Here is a 9571-nt window from a genome sequence, read left to right on the forward strand (position 1 = left end):
CTCATGTGATAGAGACAAGGCATGACACCTCTGCCCTCCATCATGCAAATTATGCTCACAACTTAAGGAATAAGGTGAGTCCTGGTGAATTAGGCCAAATGCTGATCTTGTCCAGCATCCTGTTCTCACAGGGAGCAACAAGATGCCTATGAGAAGCCGGCAAGCAGGACTAGAGCCAGGCAAAACCCCTTGAGGATTTTGAGAGCAGGGCTAGTATGGGCATGTGGCCTGGAAAGCCCCAATAGCTGGACAGAGGACAGGAGGGCTGAGGTCTCTCACTCCTAACGTACGGCAGTGGCGTAGCGTGGGGGGTGCAGGGGGGCCGGCCGCACCGGGCGCAACATCTGGGGGCGCAAATCCACGGGTTAGGGGGCGCAAATCCATGGGTTAGGGGGCGCAAATTACTTGCCTTGCCCCGGGTGCTGACAACCCATGCTACGCCACTGACGTACGGCATGTATTTTACCAATGGCATAGAAAGCTGCCTTATGTCTAACTCAATACTGCCTACACTGACTGAATCCTTCCTAGCCCGACCCAGAAATTCCACAGACTGAACCTGGCACTTGTTGGAGCCTAGCTGTTACAGCATTATGAAAATGCAAAGGAAGAAAGATAGCACTCAATAAATCAAGTCAAACTACTCACTAAAAATGAAGCGAACAAGAGAGACATTGTGTGGTTCCTTAAGCAGATCTCACTTGGAAGGGATTTCCACAATAATTCAAAAAGTACCTGAAAGTCAGGCAGGAAAATTTAATACCCCACACCAAACTGTTCACTTTTATATTTTAATTTGCACTGCCTTTGCACATGATTGGGGCAGACCTACATGCAAAAGCGTGAGTCTGCCACCATCAAGTATCATCCACTTTGATTAATTGATTGGACAAGTTTATTTATATGACACTTTTCCACAGTGAACGGTGCCCAAAGGGACTTACAGCAATCATTCAAATCATAAAAATACATAGCATTGGAAATACAAATATACAAAATGCAGAACATGTCAGTAAATTCAAGAATGACAAAAATCAACAATTGGGCAAACGCAGAATAAATTCAATCATAAAAAAAAACCTAGGCTTAAGTACATAACATTACAAAGCAAACTAGAGTTAGTCAGCTGCCCTAAGTTTGCTTAGCAATGGACAACCCTGCATGATGTATACAATATCTAATACAATGTAAAAGGAAGGAAGTTTTGTCACCAAATTCAGGAATATGAAGTTTGGATCATGAGCCTTAGGTGCCAATCTGCCTATGACAAAAACACAGGTGGGGAAAAATGTGGAACATGTGAAATATGTCAGACACGTGACTTATTGCTAAACAAATATCCGGCTGCACAGCCAGCAGTGGCACTCAGTAGACGGATGCTACTGCCTGTGTACACACCCGAGGGGAAATAAGGGTTGGCAACCTGTAGAAACGCTTGTTTGGCATTTCTGCAATTGTCTTGCTGGTCCCAGAAAATGTGTGCCAAGTGGTGCCCACCACAAATCTGGAGGGCAAAGTTTTCTATCTGTCTCTACTCTGTCTCTACTCTCTTTCCCTGCTTCAGAGCCGACCGCTAAGGGAAGGGACTGGGATTAGTCACTCGGAGTAAACAAGAACCACCCTTGAACAATTCAAACAGGCACCCAGCTGAGCTCACGTCCTATTTGAAGCCTCTGTGATTTCTGCTTGGCCTTGAAGGCAAGCCTCCAGATTGCTCATGCCCTGTGCTGAATTCTTCTAACAGGGGAAACTCACACATTGGACTCCACAGGCAAACAGGTCCTGGGAACTTTGAAAGGGGGGAAGTGGATCAGGGGAGGGTGATTTGGAGCAGGAAAATGACTGGCAGTGGAAAGGGTTAAGCAACCCCTCTTCACCTGCCACATCTCTAATCAAGCCTCCTTTTCTTCAGAAAAAGCAAGGATCAGGGCATGTTAACGTGATAATGTTCATTGCCCCTTCTTATCTCTGTTTCCTGCCTGCTTGTATGCAGGGTTTACTTGGGTGGCCAGTGTAATGTGCAAGTCAGAATACTGTGGGCACTTCCAAACTGTTGCTATTTTCAGATGGGATTCAATCATTACCAGCAAATTCAGGTTGCACAAAGATTTGGTGATCTCGTGCAACAGACCTGCCTCCCCCCAATCAGACTTTTTTTGATATATGAAAAATGATGGGGAAACACACTGTAAAGTGTGGACAACATTTATTCTACACAAATCAGGGTGAATGCTCAGTAAGAAGTTAATCTGGAAGTGCCATGTGTCACGAACATTGCTGCTGCAATGCTCTGGAATTTCCTGGCCTATTCACAACATTGCAAATTCATAGAGGTTGCAAGCAGGGTCAGTGCCAGGCAATTGCTGAAATGCCCTCTAGCAGAGTTCACCGTGCATCATTGGGGCCCAATGTCTGGCTTACCTCGCAGAGGCAGCACTTGGATGTAGGGAGTGAGGTGCCAATTTAATGCATAATGCATCTGATGCAGTGTTGCGCCATAACTTTGTGAGACATCAGATTGTTACCCAGTGCTGGTCATAGGGTCAGGCCTGATCTACCTAGGTAATGTGATCTGTCATTTTAATTTCCCACAATGCCCTGGGAGCAACACTACACCAGAGGTAGTAAATGGGCAAGTGGAGCCCTGGCAGCTGCCCAAGGATTCTGGCTGCTGGTGCCACCCGTGGCTGCTAATATGAGCTGGAGGAGAGAAGAAAAAGGAAATTTGCAGCCAGGTGTAACATGTGAGTTGGTTCCAAACATGGCATACTTAACCAATGTATTTATATAATTCACGAGAATGCACTACATTCCTCCACAGAGCCCACCTTTCCCACGAAGCCCTCCAGTCCTTTTCAGTGAAAGAAATCAAGTCAAATCCGATTCAGGGTTAATTTGTGCATTACAATACACTGGCAAGAGGAGATGTGCAAAACCATTTGTGCAACCTCTGTCGACACTTCTGAGTATTGTGCAAAGGGTGAAGTATGCAAGCTGCATTCTCTTGCCGACAGCATAATGCTCAAGTTGTGCAAACTCCAAAAGTGTGAAAAGGTGTGTGTGAGGTTCCTATCCCTGTCTCATGATAAAGTGTGGAACGTCTCGCAATCTGGACTCACTCCGTTTGAAATGTGTCTCTCTATCTCAGCCTCAGTTACCTTTTATAAAATGGGAATGATAGTAATCAACCTTAGAAGAGTGTTGTGAAAATGATTAAGAAAATGCTTTTTTAAAAAAGATGACACCTTACACCAGCTAAGCTACACACAGTGTAAGTAAACAACTAGAGGAACAACTGCTGCCATGACTATTTTTTTTTAACTGTCTTCAATGCTTTTTTTTTATTTTGCTGTGACCTAACCTGGGACCTTCTGGTTAAGGGTGTGTAATAAATATAATTAAAACAACAATTACAAATAGTGATAATGTAATACCACCATCACCTTTGGTAGCCATGTCCAAAACTCAGCTGATAATGGACAGAAATACTCCAATGTATTGGATTCCTGGCTGCATCATCACATTAAAACTTACTATTGTATGTTTAGATGCAGAGACTATACCAAAATGAGAAGGAAGATACAGCTATGGTTCTATATAAGTCACTTCAAACTGTATACAGCTCTCCGGTTGTATTTTCATTTACCCCAACCTTCCACCAAGGGGCTCCAAGCAAGAAGCATAGTCCATTTTTTCCTTACAACAACCCTGTGAGGTAGATTAGCCTGGAAATGGTAACTGGGCAAAGTGATCTTCCATGCCTGAGCTGGGATCGCATCAATATCCCACTGAGAAGCAGTGTGATGCGGCAGCTAGAGTGTTGGAACTGACTTGGGGAGTCCTAGGCTTGAATCTCAGTTCACAGAGTGACCCCTGAGCCCATCGCCCTCCTAATCTGCCTCACAGGGTTGTTGTGAGAATGAAGTAGGCTGCCCTAAGCTAAAGCATTGCCACTTTGGATCCTCTGAGACTTTGCAAGGGACCCTTAAGCACACCTCTTGAGTTTTATCCACCTTCCTTCTGCGACCCTTGCGAAATCTGAGATTGCTTGTGCAGTTGAGCTGGCCTTATCCCCTATCAGAGATCTGATTTCAACAAGGGGAGGAGGAATGATTCTACTCTAAGGCAGAAGCAAGAAGGAACAGCACACACACACACACACACACACACACACAGCCATGTTGACAGGCAAACAAAACAACACTGTTTTGCAGCTCGAGAAGCTGGCAAAATCCCATAGGAAGGGCCATCCTTCAGCTTTCTAAATGCCTTGGGGCAGGGGAGAGAGGAGGAGGAGGAAATGCTCCAAGCCTGAAAGCTCTGAGAAGACCATAGCAACAAAAAGAAAAGGACAGCTTACCCTGGATGCTTTTCCGCCAAGACCCTGGCACTGCTGCGTAGTTCTCTCGGAGCTGTTCAGGAAGAGGTGCTGCAGTTTACAAAAGTCCTTCCCAGAGGCGAACAGGTGCCTTGCTGTGCCTTGGGCAATCTTCCGTACGAAATAGCGCAAACACTGGGTTAGCCACATATGGAGAGGGTGGAGTCCCTGCTCAAGTATTTTTGCTTCCTGGCTTCCAGGGCCACCCAAACCTGTTCAGTTACATGCGTCCTTTTCTGGAGTTGATGATGCCAGTTAACTCCGTATGAGTAAAATGAAAGTCTGCACAGTCAGATATCATGCACTCCTTGTACTCTGAATGCAACTTAAGGAGATGTTTGTGCAGAGGTAAATCACACCAAGTTCCTTTTTTAAAAAAGATTTTTTCTTATTGATTTCCACAAGCTTTACAAATTTACTTAAATTTCAATATATATTTTTTTCTAATATTTTGACTTCCCACCCTTATCTCTGTGATGTTTTTATTCCCACCTTATAACTATTGCTTTATATAACATACTTTTAACTAATACAATTATCCTCTACAGTGGTACCTCAGGTTACAGACGCTTCAGGTTACAGACGTTTCAGGTTACAGACTGCTCTAACCCAGAAATAGTACCTTGGGTTAAGAACTTTGCTTCAGGATGAGAACAGAAATTGCGCGGTGGTGGCGCAGCGGCAGCAGGAGGCCCCATTAGCTAAAGTGGTACCTCAGGTTAAGAACAGCTTCAGGTTAAGAACAGACCTCCAGAACAAATTAAGTTCTTAACCTGAGGTACCACTGTATTTCACTTATCATTGCTTTCATCCTGCTGCTCATAATTCAAACCCTGTCCACATTTTCATTTGACTGTAGCAGCTCTTCAAATAGTCCGAAATGGAAAATGTCATTTTCCATCAACAGTTCCATGAACAGTTCATCTCTTTTATCTCTTATTTTTGCTGTTAATTTCTCCATTTCCACATAGTCCATTAACTTTTGAAGCCATTCCTCCTTGGTTAGTACTTCTCATTCTTTCCATTTCTGCACATACAGGATTCTGGCTGCTGTTATTGCTTACGTAAATAGTTTAACCATCTTTTTCGGAACCTCCGTCCCTATTATCCCTAGGAGGAAAGCGTCAGGACTTTTGAGAATAACCAGTTTGAACATTTTGCATATAAATCACACTGAGTTCCATGTCCATAAGATAAAGATGGAAAGGGTAAAAGGGAAGCAGGATATAAAAAGTTAAGGGTTACACACACACACACACACACACACACACACACGGGGTATTGCTGAGGAGAGTCCCAAGGGAAACATGGAGAGCCACCTTTGACCCACAGCGTTTCCAGGGGTCAGCAAACTTTTTCACTGTCCCTCAGATCTTGTGGGAGGCCGGACTATATTTTGAAAAAAAGAATGAATGAATTCCTATCCCCCACAAATAGCCCAGAGTTGCGTTTTAAATAAAAGCACAAATTCTGCTCATGTAAAAATACCAGGCAGGCCCCACAAATAGCCCAGAGATGCATTTTAAATAAAAGCACACACTCTACTCATGTAAAAACACCAGGCAGGCCCCACAAATAGCCCAGAGATGCATTTTAAATAAAAGCACACATTCTACTCATGTAAAAACACCAGGCATGCCCCACAAATAACCCAGAGATGCGTTTTAAATAAAAGGACACCTTCTACTCATGTAAAAACACACTGATTCCCAGACCATCCGCAGGCCGGATTTAGAAGGTGATTGAGCCGGATCCAGCCCCCTGTCCTTAGTTTGCCCAACCATGGTTTTGGCCATCCTGGATCTCCAGGAATTATTAGGAATAATGAGCAATGTTTTCATAGGCAAACCAGTGTAATAAAACATTATCTTTATAAAGGGCAATAACTAGCATTTCTTGTACACTTCAAGTCATAAATAATAATGGACACTGACAATCAGCAAAGATTACAATCACAGAACTGTTTTCGTTTCTTCCCTCCCCCCCTTCGGCATTGCAAAATAAATATTTAGATGCGACAATTTCCCTCTATTCATTATTTCTGCTGAATCTTCATCATCCATATATTTTGGAAAGTGGTTTGTTTGTTCACTATGAATTGGGACAGCTCTTAAGGTATTGTAACCAAATTTTCTATGATGGTTCCTGAGATCAAGGAGCAGCTTGTTTGGCCACCATTTTGAATCAAGATGGTGGGCTGAACCTTTTAAAACTGCTCTGATGTTTTGGTTTCTTAGACTTCCTGAGTAATGCTGGGTACAATACTGCCAGCATGTGATAACTGGTGACCATTCTTCTGGAAAGGCAGCAACCACAAAGAACCAGCTACATGCATCTTTAACGTGGGCTGAAAGCTTGTTTTGGATCATTCCTTTTGCTTGCCTGGATAGAGAGGAATGTGGAACCTCTGCTGATTGCACGGCTGGAATGTAGCCTATGGTACAAAGCATCACACCTGTTGCACCACCAGCTTCAATTTACGGCCCTGTCCAGTGCTATTTTTCTAGAAAAAGAGGTGCTGCAGCCCACCACGAACTTCTCCCTTGTTCTCTTAGAATGGCAATGTTGCCCACCAGAGATGCTGGAGACAAGCTCTGGCTGAAAAAAAAACCCTGGTCCCACCTACCACTGACATGTGGCCCCTGGAAGGCTGTCCAAGGGCCAGTGTGGCCCTTAAGCTGAACAAAGTTCCCCATCCCTGCTTAAGTTAGGGGAGGGGATCAGCAATGGGTTTGGATGCCAAGCAAGTGCATTGGATGCCATCCACGGTTCTCAGGTGGTCCCCCATCCAGGCTCTGGCCAGACTCAGTCCTTCAGAAAGGTGGTGGCCTCAAGTGCCTTCCAACCAAACCTTGTTCTTGTAAAGTGATAGACCTCACTTGTTTCAGTTCATTACTGGCAAATCTGTGTCTCTTCTTACTAGATGCCTGAGAAACACCACTGACTATCTAATGCCCAGATGCTTGGGTCCATACACCTTGTCTCCTTTTAATAAGACCAGTCCATAACTTGCCTGCGGTAAGCAGGATGTCCTCCTCTGGGCTTTGCCCTGCCGTATTTGCCCTGGTGGATATTCATTTTCCTTTATTTGCTTGAGGTTTATTCCACCCTCTGCGGCACTCATTATCCAGACATTTCTCTTTAACGTGTCACCTGACTTGGCTTGATCTCAGCCTGACTCATGCATTCCAGAAATTAAAAATACTCCCTTGCTTTCTTTCTGTTTTCCTTCTGCCTACTTGCAGATAAGATCGGCATGGAAAGAAAGGAGAAGAAATGTGGTTTTTTTTGGGGGGTGGTGGTGGTAGAAAACTGCTTCCTAGCCCACCCACCAGAGCAGTGAATGGATACGGCTCTCCAGAGAAGGGATGTGGGGAGGTGCTGGTGAAAAACTGGATGTGGTGTGTGTGTGTGCATTTGGGGAGGGGTCACTTCTTCTGAACACAGCTGACTCACAGACACTCCATCACTCCCTCTGCACCATGGGCTGTCCACACCTACAGCGTCCCCTGCCCTGCCCTTCTCCCTGCTGAAATCAGGCTTGAAAGGAGCCTTCCATTGGCTCCAATAAAAGGCTTTCCCAAGCCTAATAGTTATACAAGGTGGGCAGTGGGGGAAAGAGACCATCTTCTTGGAGACTACAGCTGGAGAGGAAAGGTCAAGTCCCCCCTCCCCAGCTGTACTCTCCCAGAAGCCTACTTCAAAATAGGCTTACAAAATTGAAAAGCGAGTGTGCACAGGTGTGTGCAGTTGTTTGCAGTATATGTGCAATGCCCACAATTGTTTCTCCAGTTTACAAATGGACCCTAAAAGTTGGTATCCCTTTTTGGGCCCATGGGATGGAGGTGGGCTCCCCTTCCTTGGAGTTTGTTTAAAACTGAAAACCCTGTGAGATTAGGCAGAGTGGCCCAAGGTGCTTCCTGACTGAATCTTTGAACCTGAGTCTCCCACATATTAACACAACACTTGAACCACTACACAATACTGCCTCTCTGTGTATTCAGGTTATAAAAGCCCTACGGGTTATAATGGCTCCCCGGTATGAATGAGAGGATTGTAGCCTTTACAACAGGAGTGGAGACCAGATGAACTTATGAAGCTGCCTTGGAGAGAGTAAGACCATTGGTCCATTTAGTTCAGTATTGTTGGCACTGGCAGGCAGTGACTCCAGGGTTTCAGGTAGGAGACTTTATCAGTCCTTCCTGGAGATGTCGGGATAGAACCTGCAACCTTCTCTGTGCAAAGCAGATGCTCTCCTACTGAGCTATGAATCATCCAAACCTGATATCCTCCAGATGTTGTGGATTCCAACTCCCATCAGCCCTAGCCAACATGGCAAATGGTCAGGGATAATGGGAGTTGGAGCCTATCAACGTCTGAAGGCTCCTCATCCCTGGCAATAAAGGCAGCTGGTAGTGCTGGCCAGCACTTCTGCTGTCCTCTGAATATCAAAATCTGGAGGCACAACTGGGTGGTGCTGTGGTCTAAACCACAGAGCCTAGGGCTTGCTGATCAGAAGGTCGGCAGTTCGAATCCCCACGACGGGGTGAGCTCGCGTTGCTCGGTCCCAGCTCCTGCCAACCTAGCAGTTTGAAAGCAGCTCAAAGTGCAAGTAGAAAAATAGGTACCACTCCAGCGGGAAGGTAAACGGTGTTTCTGTGTGCTGCTCTGGTTCACCAGAAACGGCTTAGCTATGCTGGCCACATGACCCGGAAGCTGTCTGTGGACAAATGCCGGCTCCCTCAGCCAATAAAGTGAGATGAGAGCCGCAACCCCAGAGTCGTCCGCGACTGGACCTAACTGTCAGGGTTCCCTTTACCTTTACTTGCATGCCTTTCTTGTGATTGTCTCAGGATCACCTGGTTGGTCACTGCTGAAAACAAATTATTGGCGTGAGATGGATCCTTTGTTCAGCTAGTTAATTTACTATGTCTTTATATTCACACAGTTTCCTTAGCTTCAGGTTGCCCCCCAAAGTGGGATATATTACAACTGGCTTTGTTAATCCAACAATGATATCGTGTTCCCACAAGCACCTGAAGGGTGTGTGCTTCTAAAAAGGAACAACGGACTCAAGTGACAATTACTAATACTGTTTCAATGTTGTGGGACTTACTCAGTGTTTACTTAGCAAGCCTTCTGTTTGCTTCCCTGCTTATCTATCATCTGCTTGTTCTACTACTGGAGGAAACT

The 9571-nt window shown here is 45.1% G+C and overlaps 1 protein-coding gene across 7 annotated transcripts in view; it reads right to left on the reverse strand.

Annotated features, from left to right (window-relative positions):
* The window catches only part of BCAS1 (brain enriched myelin associated protein 1), a 55406-nt gene extending 50876 nt beyond the window's left edge, over positions 1-4530 (reverse strand). For all 7 annotated transcript variants that reach the window (XM_083618681.1, XM_083618679.1, XM_083618682.1 and 4 more), the window contains exon 1: positions 4361-4530. The gene's annotated coding sequence lies outside the window, so the exon portion shown is untranslated. The remainder of the gene's footprint in view (positions 1-4360) is intronic.
* Between the last annotated feature and the right edge of the window lie 5041 nt (positions 4531-9571).

Source organism: Podarcis filfolensis (assembly GCF_964270895.1).
Source record: "Podarcis filfolensis genome assembly, chromosome: 6".
NCBI lineage: Eukaryota > Metazoa > Chordata > Lepidosauria > Squamata > Lacertidae > Podarcis > Podarcis filfolensis.